The sequence below is a fragment of the Schistocerca nitens genome, chromosome 1, assembly GCF_023898315.1.
Source record: "Schistocerca nitens isolate TAMUIC-IGC-003100 chromosome 1, iqSchNite1.1, whole genome shotgun sequence".
NCBI classification, from domain to species: Eukaryota; Metazoa; Arthropoda; class Insecta; order Orthoptera; family Acrididae; genus Schistocerca; species Schistocerca nitens.
Genome location: NC_064614.1, coordinates 904,797,647 through 904,819,203, shown reverse-complemented (window position 1 = coordinate 904,819,203; position 21,557 = coordinate 904,797,647). Strand labels below are relative to the sequence as shown.

General features: G+C 39.7%; 1 protein-coding gene across 1 annotated transcript in view; it reads right to left on the bottom strand.

Moving 5' to 3' along the window:
* The window catches only part of LOC126211907 (basic proline-rich protein-like), a 29,552-nt gene that overhangs the window by 7,613 nt on the left and 382 nt on the right, over window positions 1–21,557 (bottom strand). The window lies entirely within an intron of this gene.

The window sequence follows — 21,557 nt, the reverse complement described above, 5'->3', positions numbered from 1 at the left end:
AAATCGTCGATATTCATTATTTTTCTTAGTACAGTAAAAGTAACGAAGTAAAGAGCATTAAATTACGGAAGGCTATAGAAAATGCAATTTCATCCTTTATAAATAACAGGTACTATCTAATACTGGCGGAATAGGAGTCTATTTCAATTAACAACTTAGACCAGAACAGAGCTGCCAATTTGTCGCTAAGTCGTTGACTGTATTCTAGATCTACATCTAGGTATATCAACAACTCACCGTACGGTGCGTGACGGAGGGTACTTACATTTTTCCACATTTAGAACTAGCTGACTTTCATCGAACCAACTAGACACTTTATCTAAGTCGTCTTGTATCTTCCTCCAGTTACCCTCGACACCCTACCGTGTACAACAAAATTATCAGTAAACGCAGATTTCTGCCCATCTTGTCCGCCAAATCACTTATTGATGCTCATTCCAACAAACCAACTTTTACAGAGGTATTAATATGTATCAACTTCTAAATTAACTCTTAAAAGTTATCTGAAGAGTAAGATAATAAAGACATGAGTATAATTTCATCAAAAGTGACAGACGACCAATAATGATTCATTGTCATTCGGAATTGGGAAGAAGTACATCAGAAATTCATTTTGTAACTATCACATATTGACATAAGCAACATTACAAGGTATCCCAGGACGAATGTCAATATTCAGGGATATGATAGCAAAGATCATTCGAACTGAAGAAGTCGAGTAAACATGGGTTCTAAAACGCATACCTTACGAGCTAAGAACAGTACATCATTTTAAATACTGTGAAAGATATCGTTTCTAGTGGAAGTTCTCTGCTGTCCATGTTTTGAGAAGTGGTGGTATGAACCAAAATAAGATAAAAATGTCATGTAAACATGAGCTGTTAAGAACATACCTCAAGAGCTATGTACACTTTTTCATCTTCGCTACTGTGAAACACATATCTTATACTTAACAGTTGCTCATAGATCTTAATGTACACATTTTAGAGACATCTTTACTAGACAATTTTGCCTGGAATGATTTTTAATGCCATATTCATGTATATTGCCTGTTTCTCCTGAGACACCATGTAGATATGAAATTTTAGCAACTGTATATTAATGTGAAATAAAGTTCATAAAAACGATTCAGAGGCAACAAAAAGCTAGAAATAATCTCAATTTTTCTAAAAATTATTCCTAAACAGCTGATAAACTATGAAATTTGCAGTTGGACACAACACATTTTGTTTCGCCGTCATTTAGTTTTTTTTTTTAAATCTTGGATTTGGTCATTTGCGTCGAAAAACCATTTCACATAAAGTTATTTTGTGAGTTGAGACAGTATAATGCGTTTAACCGTTTAATAATTTTGGTCATCCACTAATTTTGTATTTTAGTTAACACGCACAGCACTGCCCTTATACAATAAATGCAAATTATATCTACATAAATGTCCATTTCGCCACTGTAAAGTTGATGACAAAAAGTATTTTGTACCGAAATTAGTGACTTTCTGTTGAACTACATTCGTTTGCCAATGAAACGTAAGCGTCTTTCCTGGCAGGTGTTCTAATCTCTTAAACTATGCCAATTACTCATTCCCAAAATACACTCAACACAGTTTCATAAGAACAGCGTGGCCTATTCTCCAAAGTTTGTTATTCAGACTCCTGAAAGAGCGTCTCGAATTCTTTCGATGCATTCAGCCATGGCACTTGATAAAGATCCTAAACGGTGGAGCACTGTACTAAAAGCGGGCACACAAGCGTCATGAATCTGGTGTCCTTTACATATGTACCACTCTTTTATGGAGTCGTCTCAACGAATCTAAATCATCCGTCCCCATTCTCCACTACTGATTTCAAGTATACACTGCTTTACTAATGCGAAATGTCCCAAACTTCCATGTAATATGGTAATATATAGTTCTTTATTCCTTTGACAGGCTTTATCTTGTATTTATCCATGTTTAAAAAGAGATCCTTTCAGTACACTTAATAGAAATAATTCTGTACTTACTCACATTTTTTATATATTTGCTTACGGTTTTCCTTTCCGTATAGTTCATGAAAAATTCGCAGTGCTGTAGGCCTTATTCGATAAATCGTAGGAGAGGCTGTGCAAAGTTGACGACGTTAGCAGTTAATCACTTTTTAGCAATTTAAAGGTAGTATACCTAGTTGAATAAGTTTTTATTTTGATGCAATCACAGTTATTCCGTCATGTTAAAATCTGTCTCAAAAGTGTCATACAGCCTCTGTAAACGGACACGATGACTTTAACCACAGGGGACTATGACAATGCTGACAAAAGCTGAATACGTTATTACTTGTATAATGTATAATGCAGTACATTAGATGATTATATATTGCTATGTATTTGTTACTGAATAGTATTTAATGAATAGATCATTGTCTAAAAATGATATAAAGGCAGACCAGCATTTTTCATCAACAAAAATCAGACACAAGTATCCTCCTTCAATGGTTGACCTATCTTCATCCCACCTTGTGTAGCGTTGCCAACATTCTGTTCCTGCTTGGTGAACGTGAATCTCATCATCTGCAAGACTAATATGGTCTTGTATCATCAGCCAATGTAGACTCGCTGTCGCGGTACTGCGATGGGCTTCAAGCAAGGGAAACCACAGCCGTTACTTTTTCGCAGGGGCATGCAGATCTACTGTACGATTTAATGAAAATAGCATCCTCATGGGTAAAGAATTCCGGATATAAAATAGTCCCAATTCGGATCTCCAGGTGGGATCTACACAGGATAATGTCATCATCAGAAAAAACAAAACAGGCATTCTTTCGGTCGGAGAGTGGATTGTTAGAGCCCTTAATCGTGTAAGTAGTTTAGAGAATTTTAAGAAAGGAAATGGATAGGCCGAAGTAAAAAGGAGTAGACCTAACAATGAACAAGAAAATATGAGTGTTGGTAAGCCACTATGAACAGCATGGCGAACACGTTGTTATAGCAAAAATAGAGACGAAGCCAACGCCTATCACCGTAGTAAAAGAGTGTATGTAATCTAGCTCCGCAGAAAATGAAGATATTGAAGTCCAAGGAAACTATTCAGTCAACGGAGACGGAAATGTAATTTTAATATGTGATTGTAATTCAATAATATGAAAAGGATGTCAAGGAAAAATACCAGCAGAATAAGAAGTGTGGGAGATGAACGAAAGAGAAAACTGTCTGGTAGAATTTTGCACAGAACTTAATTTAACCGTTGCTAACACTTGGTTTAAAATCATGAAAAGACGTGGTAGACACTTGGAGACGCTGGAAGGTTCAAGATTGATTGTACTGTGGTAAGAAAAATTTTTAGAGATCAAATTTTAATTTGTAAGACGTTTCCACGGCCTCTGACCATACTTTATTCGTTGTGAAGTGTAGATTCAAACTGAAGAACTTTCAAAAAGGAAGCAATTTATAGAGATGGGATTTGGATGCACTGTAGGAGCCAGATGTTTTTATGGGTTTGAGAGGAGGCATTAGACAACATCGGTCACAAACAGGGGAAAGGAATATCTGTAATAGAAGACGAATGGGTAGCTCCGAGATATGAAATAGGGAAGGAAACACAAGTTCACATCGGTTAAAAGACATTACCTCCAAGGAAAACTTGTGTAGCTCAGGATATATTGAGTTTCATCGATGATAGGAGAAAATATAGAAATGTAGTAAATGAAACGGAATCTAGAAGTGAAAAAACAATATAGAGAGGAACTGCAAAAAAGCAGGAATGGCTAGAGGGCAAATGAAAGCCTATAGCGATGCACAACTTTGGAGAAGCAGTTGTATGAATGTCGAAAGATCGGATGGCTTCCAAGCAAAGAAGTGGAACCAGAAAGGTGAACGGAATATACAGAGGATCTGTATATGTGAAAGAAAGTTAAGGATAATATTGTAGACAGAGAAGAGTAAGTAGGTAAAATAAGATCTGAGATATGTAATGGCGAGAAGTATTTGACAGAATACTGAAAGCACTAATAGAAAACAAGGGCCCTGGAAAAGTCGATTTTTCCTCAGAATTATTAAGATCAGTGGTTGAGGCAGCAATGATAAAACTATTCTATCTGATGTGTAAGATATATTTGACGCGAAAATTACGTATATACTTCAGGAACAATGCAATAATTCCGTTTCAAAGAGGGCCGAGGCTGAAAGAGGTTAATACTACTGAACTATCAATTTAAAAAGTCGCGATTGAAATATATTGACACGAATTATATACATAAAAATTAAAAAAAAACTGGTAGAAGCCACTTTTCTAAATATCAGTTTTGATTAACAGATATGTAGGAATACTTGAGGTAACAGTGATCCTACATATTATCCTACAAGAGACGAAAACCTGCCTTCCTAACAGTTGTAGATTTATAGAACGCTGTTGACGATGTTGACTGGGCTACAGTGTTCGAAACTCTGAAGGTTCCAGTTGTACACAACTGATGCAGAAATTAGACTGAAGTTGTATTATTCGAAGGACATGAAAGAAAAACTGTGTTTGATAAGGGAATGAGGCGGGGTTGAAGCTTATCTCGAATGTTATTCACTTTGTATATTGACAATCAGTAAAGAAAATATTGAAGAATTTGGTAGGGAGAATTAAAATTTAGGGAAAAAGAAATAAAAACATTGAAGTTTGCCGAAGATATTTTAATTCCTACAGAGACGAAGAAGGAGTTGGACGAAAATCAGGCGACTCTGACGGAGTAGGATTCGAAAATAAGAAGCTGAACGTAGTAGATGAATTTTGCGACTTGAGCAATAAAATAACTGAGAAATATCGAAGTAGAAAAATGTAAAATGTAGGCTGGGCGCAGCAAGAAAACATTTTTGACAAAAATTGTATTTTTTTAACTTCTTACATGCGTTTAGATGTTAGAAAATCTTCTCTTAAGCTATTTTCCTGCAGTGCAGCCTTTTACAAAAATGGCTCTGAGCACTATGCGACTTAACTTCTGAGGTCACCAGTCGCCTAGAACTTAGAACTAATTAAACCTAACTAACCTAAGGACATCACACACATCCATGCCCGAGGCAGGATTCGAACCTGCGACCGTAGCGGTCACGCGGTTCCAGACTGAAGCGCCTTTAACCGCACGGCCACACCGGCCGGCGCAGCCTTTCACAGAAGTGAAATGTGGACAGTAAGCGGTTCAAACAAGAAGAGTACAGAAACGTTTGAAATGTGGTGCTATACAAGGATACTGAAGATTAGATGGGTAGACCCCATAACTAACAACGAGGTACTAAATCTAAGTGGGGAAAAAGGATACTTACGTCACAAACTGCCTAAACGAATAGAAGGGTTGATAGGACACATCCTGTGGCATCAAGATAGAATCAATTTGGCAATGGAAGGAAGTGTGAGGGCTAAATATTGTAGTGGGAGATTTAGTCATGAATACAGTTAAGAGGTTCAAATTGATTTAGGTTGCAGGTGTTAGATATGAAGAGTCTTGCATAAGGTAGACTAGTGTGGAGCACTGTATCAAACCAGTCATCTCGTTGAAGACTAAAAGAACAACGACAGCAAAAACATTAATCATTTAGATTGTAACAATGAAGGCCATTCAAAGACGTTACTGTTATCTTTAGGACCCTTGCAAGATGCTGGTAAACTGTAGCGAAATTTAGGAAGACTTGCAAAGGATCTACGACTGATGAGTATAAATAAATGTGATGTACTGCATATAAAAAGTTGAAGAGATCATCTGTTGGTCGATTACATTATTGTAAAAATGCATTTGAAATAGTAGCTGTCATGATATATCTAAGAACAACTATCTGGAGCGACTTAAAATGAAGTGACAAGGTCAAGAAAATGTAGGAAAATCAGATTCTAGATTTCGCATCGTTGGTAGAATCTTAAGGAAATGTAATTAATCAATCAAAGAACTGTCTTACAAAAACGTTTTCGACCGGTTTCTGAGTACTGCTCATTAGTCTGGGGCTCTTACACTTTTCGCTAACAAGAAAGATACGTATGATCCAACTAACGGTGACGCGCCTCCTAACTCGATCATTTAGTCGAAAACAGGCATTATGAGGACGCTGAACGGACTCCACCGGTAGACACCAGAATAGAGGCGTTGTGCATAATGGAGAGGTTTAGAGGCAAAATTCTGAGAGCTTACGTTTGCAGGAGAGCTCAAAAATCGTTACTTATTTCCAGACGTATCACATAATGACTACTAAAAACAATGGTACTCGAAGCACGGTCCACCATATACACCGTAAGATGGCTTGTGGAGCTAGGGTAAGATCTATCGAATCGGGCCGAGGTTTGGATCGAATCACTTCTACAAATTTCCTCCTGATCGTCACATTCAAAGTGGCAAAGTGTCAGTACACAGTGGTGACTGAACTCCGTGTATAAGTCGAAAACTAGGACCTTGCCAATAGTGTTGCATTGCTTTGTTAAGATTTATGGCAGATTGTCCAGTTTTTCGTAAGCTCTAAAAATATTCTACTATGTAAATCAGTTTCCTATTCAAATTATTATATTTCTGATAGTAGTAATTTATTGAGTGTTAATTTCACAGTAAGTTTTTTTACTGGAGGAGAGGTCATTGCGTTACTGTTACGTTAATATGCTTGCTCAGCGTTACCCACTTGAGGAAAAAAAAACTATTTTGCAAATTCTGGCGAATTGGGTCAATACAGTGGGTGAGAAAGGGTCAACATTTCTTATATCACCTTGTTGCAAGTATTATTATGTTTTCATTAAGTATTAATAGTTTTCGTTTTCTATCGCACATGGGAAAACGTGTAAGATAAACTTCTTCTTTGTGAAGCTACAAGTCAGCGCCAAGTAGCGAAATTATTTGTGGTGCCACTTTCCTGTCTACAAATATGACTGGAAATTGAAAAAGGTACTGCAGTAAAGTTAATGATGGTTACTGAACTTTAGTGAAGAACAAGAAAATCAAATCGTTCCAGATTCATGAAGCTACTTGCATGTAGCTTCTCGATGGATTGAAATAAAGTAATGTAGGCTGTCTAATAGTCCGTAAAAATCAACAAAGCAAATCATGCATTCTCACAAGGGAACCTCCCCATGGCACCCCCCTCAGATTTAGTTATAAGTTGGCACAGTGGATAGGCCTGGAAAAACTGAACACAGATCAATCGAGAAAACAGGAAGAAGTTGTGTGGAACTATGAAAAAAATAAGCAAAATATACAAACTGAGTAGTCCATACGCAACATAGGCAAATCAAGGAGAGATTGAGCTCAGGAGCGCCGTGGTCCCGTGGTTAGCGTGAGCAGCTGCGGAATGGGGGGTCCTTGGTTCAATTCTTCCCTTGAGTGAAAAGTTAAATTTTTTATTTTCAGACAATTATTGTCTGTCCGTCAGTCCGTCTGATGCGATCACTTTTTTGGGAGTGATTATCACATCCAAAAGAAAACCTAAATCGGGCAAGGTAGAAGAATCTTTTCACCCATTCGCCAAGTGTACAAGTTAGGTGGGTCGACAACATATTCCTGCCATGTGACGCACATGCCGTCACCAGTGTCGTATAGAATATATCAGACGTGTTTTCCTGTGAAGGAATCGGTTGACCTATAACCTTGCGGTCAAATCTTTTTGCTTCCCATTGGAGAGGCACGTCCTTTCGTCTACTAATCGCACGGTTTTGCGGTGCGGTCGCAAAACACAGACACTAAACATATTACAGTGAACAGAGACGTCAATGAACGAACGGACAGATCATAACTTTTCGAAAATAAAAAATTAAACTTTTTACTCGATGGAAAACTTGAACCAAGGACCTCTCGTTCCGCAGCTGCTCACGCTAACCACGGGACCACGGCACTCCTGCGCTCATACTCTCCATGATTTGCCTATGTTGCGTATGGACTACTCAGTTTGTATATATTGCTTATTTTTTTCATAGTTCCACACAACTTCTTCCTGTTTTCTCGATTGATCTGTGTTCAGTTTTTCAAGGCCTATCCACTGTGCCAACTTATAACTAAATCTGAGGGGGTGCGATGGGGAGGTCCCCTTGTCAGAACAAGAAAATCCAATCGTTCCAGATTCATGAAGCTACTTGCATGTAGCTTCTCGATGGATTAAAATAAAGTAATGTAGGCTGTCTAATAGTCCGTAAACATCAACAAAGCAAATCATGCATTCTCAGCCTAGAAAATCATGGGTGGAGACTGACTAAAAGACATAACAACGCGGTTTGCACATCCTGCGTCAAGGTGACTGAAATTCTTCTGAGTTCGTACCGCATCATTGTACATAATACAACATATTTTAAAAAATAAACCCAAAAACCGAAGTTTCGGCCGTATTACAACGATCTTCCTCAGGGCAAGAGAGCTTTTACTGGAGGAATGGTGTTCCTATTAATTGCAGATTGTCGGTGTCAGTATGTGATATATCTTTAACATTATTCGCCTGAGAATAAAGTCATGATGATTTGGAGAGGGTAGGTAGGAGGCTATTTGTGGACTATCCGGCTTGTCGATGATTGGTCCTTGCCTGCAAACGAGCTCATGGCTTCTGGTGGTCGTGTTCTCTTCGTGGTGTGCGCAAAAACATACATTTCCTATATTAGCTGTTTGCTTGATCTGCTCTGTCTGCACCGGGTAAGGCTTTTGCAACGCGACCGCACACTGCTCAAGGCATTGGGATAGCCCTCTCCTAGGACGACGATGGTTTGTGGCCATCCTCTCTTTTAATGTGGTCAGGATGCTTAATACTATATTTCTATACCCTCGTGAAATTTACGATTACAGTATTGTGTAAAACAGGAAAGTTTTCACTTCCTGATACGTATGTAAAGCAGGAAGAATTTCCCTAGCGAGATGCAATGGTGTTAATAAAGAGCATGTTGCTCCATTCCTTTCCTTGAGTAAAACTGCAGAGTATAATAATTTACCGGACAAGCCTTACCTGCTTTAGGATGCAGGTGGATCAGCTTCGCAAATTACAAGAAGTCCACAAGAAATATTTCTACTGGAAGAGTAAGAAAATCTGTGGACAGACGTGTGTGTAAAAGGGGGCTACTTGTCACCATCTTTGCTTGTGCAGCCCTCCCCTCCCCCCTCAGCCCCAGCGAACCACTACTTATGACCATATTTTAAAAAATTATCTGGAATTCGTGACGGATTTCCCAATGGGTCCTCGAAAACGGTGACAGAATCCAGAATGCATTAATGGAGAAGCATTCCTAAAATCTAAACGCAGTGTCTCAGGATTCCTGGTAACTGCAAATTCTTTGTGGATGGACATGTGTCGTGAAATGTTGAACAAAATAAAGTAAGTATCATACGTCTCCACCACTCAGACCACCCCCCCCCCCCCCCCGCCATTAGACACGTCACTGTAAGCCACTAAAATCATACAACGACAATGAATGTATAATCTCCTTTCGTAATACAGAAGGAGCAACGAAGATCAATAAACACAAATTTGAAAATATTTTCAACTCTGCAGGAATGAATGCGGCTACACTAGCGATTTCAGAAAGTGGCTTTCATAAAACAGATATTTTCCATAGAATGAATGTATAATGGCTGAACATGAATTCTTGCCGGATATTACATAATAGAGCCAAGAAAAAAGCCAAAGGAAATTGACCTTAAGCTTGTGGCAACTTCTGCGAGACCAATTCATGAGGACAGATACCCCAAACTCTTATGTTCTGTTCTACGATTTGTTGCAGATTCGAAAGAAGTCTACAAGAAAAGCATTCTGCTAGGAAACACAATTCCTTACATCCCTAGAGAGATGAGATGGTTGAAGATATTAATCTCAATGCCAAAGAAAGTGATCCCGTCATTTTCTCCTGACAGTGATGCGTCAACGGTAGTGAATGAGAGGATGGACCTCAGTACGGCGTATCTAGCGCAAGAGGCAGCCCACCAAGCAGAACAAAAATCCACGTCACGTATGAGTTGTAACAAGCTGCTAAATGTTTAGCGACTATCTACAAGTTAATGGCCGGCTGCAAAAATTAGTAGTGATTGTTTACAAAAGTGGTCGGCTACGAAATGCGTCTGTTCCCATATTGTGCTGCCTGTTAAAAGCGGTCTGGCGATTCGATAACAGATGCAACATCTCACAAAGGGGTTAAGACCCTTTCTTAATTTAGTTTCAACCAAGACATGATGATAAACACTGAACGGAAAAGTACTTCAGGAGGTAAGCAATCCTTCATCCCTGGAAACATTGATGCAACTAGACCATCGGATTATGGAGAGCCCAGGATTCATGTAAGGAATAGACGGAGCTTCTTAGATGTCTAAGAGAAACCATGTGCAAGGCTAGGCCCATTGGACAGTGTAGTAGAGACTAAGAAACTCAAACAATTGTCAGATTATTAAACAGACGCACTTCAAGAAACCAGAAACGGAGATGAGAAAGTGTTTCAATCAGAAGGCTACCATATTTATAAAGGGAAGCCCATGATAAAGAACAAAGAGAAAGTCACCATGCTTGGAAAAGCTTTCGTGGTCAAACGTAATCTATAGAATCCATAATAAATTTTGCGTCCCCATCGGATGGAATATCATCTCTCACGCTTAGATCAGCAAACAATAGCTATACCATCATTAATACTTATGAATCTACGAACAATAACAGAAAGAAATCCATAAGAAGAAGGACAATTTTGGGGAAAACTAGAAAATGAGATATCGAAAATACCATACCACCACATAAAATTACTCATAGGAGACATCCACGCACAGATGGTTAGCGAAGAGAAATACAAGGCTGTAGTAGGACATTTTCCTGTACACAAACGCGGCAATAAGAATGCAGAAAGGCTCATCAATTGTTGCAGAGAATTCGGCATTAAACTAATGCCAATCTGTCTCAAAAAGTTACCAAGGAGAAAGGGGCCTGGTGTTCCGCTAATACGTGTTTGGGTTTGTACCATCTCTACCATGTGGCAACAACCAAACAAACCATAGAGAACTCATGAACGCACGGGTCAGAAGAGGACCAGGCATTGATTCGGATCATTTTTTAACAGATCTGAAAACCAAATATCAATAAAAAAACAGACCTCAAAATTAAAGCAGTCCATAGAATTTACAAAAAATTTCTCTCAGAGAACAGGAACGCATTCGTTAAAAAGCATCTCACAAAAACGATGATAAATGGGTATGAGATCAGAGAAGCAAAGATAGAAACGGTGAAAGAACTAGAACAACCACGAACAAGAGGGACAGATAGTTGATAGAATAAGGTAAGTGACAAAGAGCATAGACTAACGGGTTGGAAAGAATGGAACGTCTTCAAAGGATGGAGGCAGGAGCAAGTCCACGGCGATCAGAAAACATATCAAAAATTATTCGGACAGAGGAATGGAAATATCACACAAAAAGATTGTAGGAAATAGATACAAATTTCAGGCAGAACACCACTAGACACTTCTACAAAGTTTTCAAGGAAAAAGTAACAGAGTACAAGCTGGTGAGCCTTCACCTCATTAAAGAGACAAACTAATTACCAACAATAAAGACAGCTGTGAATTACTAGCAAAATGCTTCAAAAATCTTCTAAGCCGTGAGGAATCAACACTAGTAATTTACAGGCTGCCTCAAAAGGAAAACCCCCTTCAGAAACACCGCCACTGCATCAAACTGAACAATACATCGGTCAGCTGAAAAAGAGCAGAGCGGCAGGAAACGGTGGGATATTAAATGAAATGTGGAAACTGGGAAGGAAGCGGGCAGATGAATCTATTTATGGGGTTATTATAGTTTTCTGGGAGAAATGAAGAATACCAGACGACTAGAAACAAACCATAATTAATCCACTACATAAGAAGGGAGACGGGACGGACACCAACAATTACCAACGCATATCTCTGCTTCCAATGACCTACAAAATTATATCCAAAGCTCCACTGAATAAAACACGAGACGACCAAGCAGAAAACACAGTTGGCGAGTAGTAAGCGGAGTTTAGAAAAAAACAGATCGTTCCCAGGGCAAGTTTCTAACTTGAAAACAATCCTCAGGTTCAAAACAATGCGGAATCGTAACGGTCGTTACATTCATTGATTTAAAATGAAACTACTATTCCGCAGACAGACGGACAGTATTTCTGGAAGAAGCAGATATTGCCAAAACCACCAGAAAGTTAGTCGATCAGACACTCATATACTCAACTTCAAAAGTCAAATTTCTAGGAGAAGAATTGACATTGTGTTCGGCAGAGTGATAGACTCTAACCAACTATCTTCTACCTGGTCTCAGACCAGGTCATGAGAGAGTGGGATAAAAAAACTGAAAGAGAAAACATTGAAGGAATCCATCAAAGTCAAGGAAGAGGAAGATATGCGGTGATATAACTCACTTTTGTTGACGATACTGCAATATTTTCTATGGCAGAAATATATACAAAGAAAAAGTGCATCTAAAACAAGATTAAAAATATGGTATGAGGAAACGACATACATTGAACGTGAACACAGTATGAAAAAATGTATACAAACATAGCATGGAAAAATCAAAAGAGTTAATACGTTAGAATATTTGGGAGAATGGACACAATCAAATGGATTAGGTGACACCACAAGTAAATAAAGGTCGAAGAAACTGGAATTAGCGTACAAACTCACTCAGAATAGATATAATAAAGGTCATTATCATTCCAGGAAGAAATAAAACACTACGTATCAGTAATTAAACGGGAAACACTATACGGATCTGATCGTCTAACACTGCATAAAAGAGGTGAACTAGAAGAATTGAAAAATACAGGAATTAAAATAGTTTGAAAAGGACTACAAAAGAACAACTGGACGAAGAGAACCAATTAACATCTATACACAGGCATGGGAACAATCACAAACGCAATTAAGCAGAGATTAAAATATTACGGTAACATCTGCAGAATGAATGACTACAGACTAACGAAGAAAAGTTTTAATTTCATTTCTAAATTAAAAATCACCGCGAGATAACTGGAAGAGACAAGAAGGGATTTAAGAAAACTTAATGACATAGAAGACACCATACAGGACAGGGAAAATTTCTGGCTACAGACACATATTGCAAAATTTCCTACACAACAACAAAAACCCCAACCTGGGAGGGTAATGGCAAATGAACAGAGGCAGGCCATCAGCTAACGTATGAAGAACTCCTGGGAAGATAAGAAGAATAAGATTGCACCATAGATTTAGGTTCTAAGCGGTCTATAATTGGCAAATTCTCTAATAAAGAACCCCAGAAAATACAAATGAGACAAAAAATTGCTGATCTACCAGCATCCGTCCCTCTTTCACACATCCGTGGCGTTTGTCTCATGTGTTTATGGTGTCTGCCAAATTTTACCTCCCTATTTGTTTCTTTCTCTTTTGGTTTCCTTAATCTTCCTTCGTCATAGCATACGATAATAGTTATTCTGCTTGCGTACTATTATCTCGTATCCTTAGCATTTATACCAATTTTAGTTATCGTCGTACCGTTACCATGATTAAAATGAAGCTCTAAATATATAACTGCACTTCCATTATTTTCAGTGCAGTAAGAAGCTAAAGTGTTGTGAAACTTCGGCACTGATTGCTATACTACGAAGTATCAATGCCACCGGTGTGCTTTTGTGTACTAGTATGTATTCTATACGTGCATACAATGAAGTTCGTAGGATTTTATTGAAGATGAAACGTTTCGGTGCATCTTTCGTACTGTGGATGAAAAATTTCAGCGCATCTTTAATACCATGAAAAAAGGCTGGTCGATTAAGAAATTCTATATTCTGCAATTTGTGATCGCAAATTTGAATACTCCTTTGGTTTTCATTATTTCCAAAATTACATCCATGCATATCTTCAATGCCTTGCACTAAGACATGTGGTTAGGTCAACAAAACTTCAGTAACCAGTATACCGAGTTGTGTGCTGTGTCTTCACTGAACACTTAAGTACAGGGAAGGTGCACTGCACTTACATAGACGATGGATCGAAGACTGTGATCTGAGATTGTTTTCATATATTTCTGTCATCGAGTTAAAATTAATAATAATTAGTAATGACGCCTGTATAATTTACAGTAATTTGCAGTCCAGATGAAATTGGTGAAAGACCGTAACAGAAATGAAATACAGCAAAATTTATGACAGCAATACCCTCCAACACTAGGTAATATCTGTCCATAATTAAGGACACACCTACCACAACCAAGAGTACGAGCAGCATGAATACTTCTGACCACATCATTTAGAAGATTCACCAAAGCATACCATTTCCTTACCTCAAATAATTCACGTGTATCCTGTTCATTGTTCAGGACAAAAATTCTTGGCCATATTATTTTTTTAATTATCCGTGAAAATCTCTTATCGTTTTCACTGTCCTATAGAACACACCGTAATAAATTTTCTGCCTGTGCAGTGTTTCGAATAAAAATGTTGTTAACAACTGACAGTTATCAAAAGGAGAACTACGGAAGCTTAAGAACTGACATCCGCTCTAGGTAAAAGGCACAAAAGGCCTTGTTCCCATTTTACAAGATAAAAAAAAAGAAAGTCGCTCACGTTCTTCCTAGTGGAACGAGCCCAGCATTTGTGCTAAAGGAGTAGGGGAACCAAGGAAATGCTAATTCTGGATTAACGGAGAGGAATTTGATCCTTCCTCTACCGTAATCTGAGAGCAGTGCCGTCAGTAGATGGCCAACCCGCCCAGTGATGGCCTTATAGCTCGCATTTAAAAACATAAATCTTTTTGTTCGAGTCCTTGTGAGGTAACATGAATCAGCAGTGTTTTAACGTAGATAGTTTGTAGCCTTTGCTATGTTCAATTTTTCGCCCACGCCGTACGAAAACTTCATCATAAAAGTAATTCAGCTAGTAATTCTCTGATAATTCCGTCCCGACATTACAAAATGTTTACTAACTATAATGTCTGTTAGCCCTATAATCATTTCATAGAAAGAAAACAAATTACTAGCTTGAAGTCTCATTCAGGTCAATTGCAGGTAGCCGACTAAAGAACGTCTTCAGTTAGTACTTTCGTGTTGATCTCATATAATTTATTTTCTCTATCTGTGAAAAACCAGCGTCACTCTCTGAAATGCTGTCACGCATGTAAGTAACCGTAAATTCTTATTTGTCTTATATTATTTCAGTTTCAGTCGCATTTTAATCCCAGAACTCTTTGCGGTGGCATACCCGTGTAAAGAAACAGAAATAAGCCTGGCTTCTTCTACAGTCATGGAACTACGAAAATAGTTTCGATTAGCGAATAGAATCGTTGCTTCGTTTCACAGCAACATTCTGTTTTCAACGATCGAATTCTCAAATATTTTCATGTTCGTTTTATGAATTTACGACCTTTTTCTAATTTTATGTGGACTTCCTCATGCTACACCATGTGTAAATTATATTGATGTCTTTACTGATCGTGATTAATTTTTAACTCGATGACAGAAATACGTGCAAACAATCTGGTATCGCATAACTTCGATAAATCGTTTAAGTAAATGCAAAGTATCTACTGACTATAAGGTCTGCCCAGCTGCTCTTGAAGAAGCCCATGACACAGCAATTCTGTGAGAAATTTCAAAGGGCTGGGGAGATAATTTGAACAGCATGGAAGAAATAGTATGAACTTTAACAGGACGATATACCATGAACGTCTCAAAAATGAGATCGACAGGAAGTGCAAAATGGCTAAGCAGGGATGGCTAGAGGACAAATGTAAGGATGTAGAGGCTTATCTCACTCGGGGTAAGATAGATACTGCCTACAGGAAAATTAAAGAGACGTTTGGAAAAAAGAGAACCACTTGTATGAATATCAAGAGCTCAGATGGAAACCCAGTTCTAAGCAAAGAAGGGAAAGCAGAAAGATGGAAGGAGTATATAGAGGGTCTATATAAGGGCGATGTACTTGAGGACAATATTATAGAAATGGAAGAGAATGTAGATGAAGATGAAATGGGAGATACGATACTGCGTGAAGAGTTTGACAGAGCACTGAAAGACCTGAGCCGAAACAAGGCCCCGGGAGTAGACAACATTCCATTAGAACTGCTGACGGCCTTGGGAGAGCCAGTCCTGACAAAACTCTACCATCTGGTGAGGAAGATGTATGAGACAGGTGAAGTACCCTCAGACTTCAAGAAGAATATAACAATTCCAATCCCAAAGAAAGAAGGTGTTGAGAGATGTGAAAATTACCGAACTATCAGTTTCATAAGTCGCAGCGGCAAAATACTAACGCGAATTCTGTACAGACGAATGGAAAAACTGGTAGAAGCCGACATCGGGGAAGATCAGTTTGGATTCCGTAGAAATATTGGAACACGTGAGGCAATACTGACCTTACTACTTATCTTAGAAGAAAGATTAAGGAAAGACAAACCTACGTTTCTAGCATTTGTAGACTTAGATAAAGCTTTTGACAATGTTTACTGGAATAATCTCTTTCAAATTCTGAAGTTGTCAGGGGTAAAATACAGGGACCGAAAGGCTATTTACAATTTGTACAGAATCCAGATGGCAGTTATAAGAATCGAGGGACATGAAAGGGAAGCAGTGGTTGGGAACGGAGTGAGACAGGGTTGCAGACTCTCCCCGATGTTATTCAATCTGTATATTGAGCAAGCAGTAAAGGAAACAAAAGAAAAATTCGGAGTAGGTATTAAAATCCATGGAAAAGAAATAAAAGCTTTGAGGTTCGCCGATGACATTGTAATTCTGTCAGAGACGGCAAAGGACTTGGAAGAGCAGTTGAACGGAATGGACAGTGTCTTGAAAGGAGGATATATGATGAACATCAACAAAAGCAAAACGAGGATAATGGAATGTAGTCGCATTAAGTCGGGTGATGCTGCGGGAATTAGATTAGGAAATGAGACAAAGTAGTAACGGAGTTTTGCTATTTGGGGAGCAAAATAACTGATGATGGTCGAAGTAGAGAAGATGTAAAATGTAGACTGGCAATGGCAAGGAAAGCGTTTCTGAAGAAGAGAAATTTGTTAACATCGAGTATAAATTTAAGTGTCAGGAAGTCGTTTCTGAAAGTATTTGTATTGAGTGTAGGCATGTGTGGAAGTGAAACATGGACTATAAATAGTTCGGACAGGAGGAGAATAGAAGCTTTCGAAATGTGGTGCTACAGAAGAATGCTGAAGATTAGATGGGTAGATCACATAACTAATGAGGAGGTATTGAATAGAATTGGGGAGAAGAGGAGTTTGTGGTGCAACTTGACGAGAAGAAGGGACCGGTTGGTAGGACATATTCTCAGGCATCAAGGGATCACAAATTTAGCATTGGAGGGCAGCGTGGAGGGTAAAAATCGTAGAGGGAGACCAAGAGATGAATACACTAAGCAGACTCAGAAGAATGTAGGTTGAAGTAGGTACTGGGAGATGAAGAAACTTGCACAGGATAGGGTAGCACGGAGAGCTGCATCAAACCAGTTCAAATGGTTCAAATGGCTCTGAGCACTATGGGACTCAACTGCTGTGGTCATAAGTCCCCTAGAACTTAGAACTACTTAAACCTAACTAACCTAAGGACAGCACACAACACCCAGCCATCACGAGGCAGAGAAAATCCCTGACCCCGCCGGGAATCGAACCCGGGAACCCGGGCGTGGGAAGCGAGAACGCTACCGCACGACCACGAGATGCGGGCATCAAACCAGTCTCAGGACTGAAGACCACAACAACAACAACAACATACCATGAATATTAACAAAATCTAAACAAGGGTAATGGTATGTAGTCAAGTTAAATCGGACAGTGTAGAGGGAATTAGGTTAATAAATGGCACACTAGTAGCTGTAGACGAGCTTTGCTATTAGGGCATAAAACCACGATGGCTGAAGTAGAGAGGATAAAAAAATTTAAACTGGCAATCACAAGAAAAGGGTTTCTGAAGAAGAGAAATCAGTTAACATCGAATGTGTATTTGTGTGTCAGGAAGTCTTTGCTACGGTATTTGTGTAGAGCGTCGCCGTGCATTGAAGTGAAACGTGGACGATAAGCTATTCACTCAGGAAGTTTTCTGAAGATCAGCTGGGTAGGGAAAATAACTAATGAGGAGGTACTGAATCGGACTGGAGAGAAAACAAATTTGTGAGGCAACCTGTATAAAAGAGGGCAATGGTTGATACGACACGTTGTGAGACAGCAAGCACGTCACTCAGCTAACCTCAACCTATCACGCGGTGTCAATTTTAGGATTGTTAAACAAGTGGGAGTGGCTGGATGACGTAGAGTGAGAGTTAGAAGGAAAAATGTTGTTATGAAAGAGCAAATTGTACATAATCCTACGCCAGAAAGGAAAAGCAGAAAAATCAGTCGGAGGAAGTGCGACTTAAGCGAGACATAAAATGACATAGACTGAGAAATTATGAAATGACCATCGGCTCATTTGTAGAAACAGTTTATGAGGTTACGTCTTGTTTTAAGGCTAAAACTGCTATGTTTGGCTTATGAATCAAGGAATAGCGACTCAAACGACTCAATGTATGTATTACATTGTTGGTAGTAAGTTTTATTTGTTTGTGGCCTATTGTTTTCCTTCCCCTGCTATTATCCATACCTAAATTAACTATAACCGAATCCCTCATTAATGCCACATTAATCACCTCTTCTGATCAAAAGCATCAACTTCACGACGTATTTCTCTACAAGTATTTTACTAAGGTCGAGAATGCCGTTATTTCTCTATTGAACAAAGGTTTCTTTATCAGTCTCAGTCTGAAGTCTCTTGCTTCTATTGCTTTGCTTTCTTCATCTCCTCTCTAGCACTTTTCTCGGTTTTGATCATCAGCATATCTTTTTTATTCATTATTTCTCTCTTTGCTTTATCTACCCTTAATTCTTCTTGTCGCTGCATCCCCCCCCCCCCCCAAGCTGCATTATGATTACAAGGGTCTGCCCTCCTATTACTTCATGTAGGCCTTAGTACTCACACAAATCTCTCATCCTGCAGCCACGGGCACTGTTGCTCATGCTGCACCATGTGGGGATGGGGCTGCTTGACGACTTACGTCAGTTTCGTGGTATTAGCTTTTATTTACTTGCAGCAATTACAGTTATTTTTTAAAGAAAAATATGAGGGTTGGAACTTTAACATTGGCAATATTTATTTACAGCTCGTACAAAATCAATACGTGTTTCAAAGTTTTACTGATCTTCACAGTAGTCACCCGCATTGGTATAGCCCGTTGCCAGCGATGTGGAAGTCGTAGGATACCCTTAGCAGTGCCAATTGTGTTGATAGTTCGAGCGGGGCGGTCTATTGCCCGACGAATTTGTAGCAGTTCTGAAGCGAATGCACTGAAGTGTTTCCTTCAGTTTAGAAATGGAGTTGCACTTACGAGGGCTTAAGTCAGGGGAGTGCAGTACGTGGTATAGCACTTATCAGCCCCATAAGTCAAACAAAACAGTAACAGCTTGGACTGCATTGCCCTGCAAAATGATGGCCAGGTACTGCAGAAAGTGTCATCACTTCTGTCTCTATGCTGTTCATTTTTGAAACACAACCTACGAACAGCCTAGAGACAGAAGTGATGACACTTTCTGCAGTACCTGGCCATCATTTCGTGGGAGAATGTTCAAGCACGTACAGTGCAAGCTGTTACTGATTTGTTTGAATGATGGGGCTGCTAAGTGCTATACCACGTACTGCACTCACTTTAAAGTTCCAACCCTCGTAGATGAAATTGGGAGTATGAAATTATAAATTCATAGCACTATTTAAGAAGAGTATAAAAAGAAGAAAGGAAAGAGCAGAAATACATGTCCATCCACTAACAGTAGCTGGGAAAGGGGACTTGGAATTGAACTTCAAGTTCTTGTCACTGATATCTGCCCCCTTATTGTCCAATTGTGAAATTCTTCGTTCACTTCTTTCATTACTTATACGCAAAAATGCCGCAGGGGTAAGGCGCTGGACTCGTATTCGGGTAGACAGAAGCTTTAATCCCCGTAAATCAATCCAGATTTAAGACACAAAAGAGTTGCAGACATTGGCTTAAATCGGTGGAGAAAGTTGAAAATTTGTGCCGGACCCGGTTTCGAACCCGGGTCTCAGGGTTACTATGCAGGTGCAGTGACCAATGCGCCCTCCAGACACAGTGGCTGCCACAACTGTGCGGACTACCCCAGTACGCCTCCCGTCAGACGCAATTTGTCACTTCATCCACACACTACGAAAGTAGTGCCCCATGCCCACTACCTTCATTACTCGTGGCATCTCGCCGATTCCCGTAAGAGCTCGACCGTGGTGTGCATCCGCATTAAAGTGATCATTTCCCGTCCTCGCCATAATTATACACGAGGTGGATGTTCCTTTTGCGAAAATTAAGAACGACTTTGCAGGGATGTAACCACTGTGCATGACTGTTTGCATGTTCAGTCGCAAGAAGACCGGGCTCTGGACAGCCACGTGGCACTACCAGGATGGAAGACCATCGTTTCCGGTGCATGGCTCTGGTGCATCGTACTGCATTTGCAGCAGCACTTTGAGCAGCAGTTGGCACCACAGTGACACATGAAGTTACAAATAGGTTACCTCTGGGCTAGCATTCCACAGACCCCTAAAGACCGCCATTTGCGACTTCAGTAGGGTCAAGCTAAAACTCAGTGGAGAGCTGGGTGGTGGTCTGTCGTATTTTCTGGTGCAAGCTGGTTCGGTGCCAGTGATGGCTGTGTGTTGGTGAGAAGGAGGCCAGTTGAGGGCAACCTGTCGGCGTGCTAGACACACCTAGGTTGCGATTTCGGATGACAGCAGGAGCATTCTCGCAGTAATGTTACGCAATCTGATTGCAAATTTGTACTTCAACCTGGAGATTTGTTGTGTTTCCAACCACGAACAGTATTCAAAAAATGGTTCAAATGGTCTAAGCAGTATGGGAACATCTGAGGTCATCAGTCCCCTAGACATAGAACTATTTAAACCTAAGTAAGCAAAGGACATCAGAAACATCCATGCCCGAGGCAGGATTCGAACCTGCGACCGTAGCAGCAGCGCGGTTCCGGACTGAAGCGCCTAGAACCGCTCGTCCACAGCGGCCGGCGAACAGTATTCCAGGTGGTATTTCTCAACAGAATAAATCTCGCCCCCATACCGCTGTTGTGACGCAACATACGCTACAGAGTGTTGACATGTTATCTCAACCTGCTGGATAGCGATATCTGTCTCCAATCGAGCACATATGGTACATCATTGGATGACAGCTCCAACATAATCCACAAATAGCATTAACCGTCCCTTACTGACCGACTAAGTGCAACAGGCATTGGACTCCGTGCCACAAACTGTGGAACTCCATCCGACAAATTAACGTCCAGCAGCTGTATAACACTATGAGTCCACCTTTGCATGCTTGTATTCAACATTCCTGGGGGTTACACCGGTTAATAGTATACCAGCGTTTCACATTTGCGGTGGCTTATCTCGCGCTTACATTAACCTGTGATCTAGCAATATTAAACGCTTAAACATGCTACCTAGACAAGTGTATTCCTAAAATTTCATTACTTTACATTAATTATTTTGTGATGTTGCGATTTTTTTCCGTCCGCTTAATTATGCTTTTATCTTATGTCGCCACCGTGTCGCGAT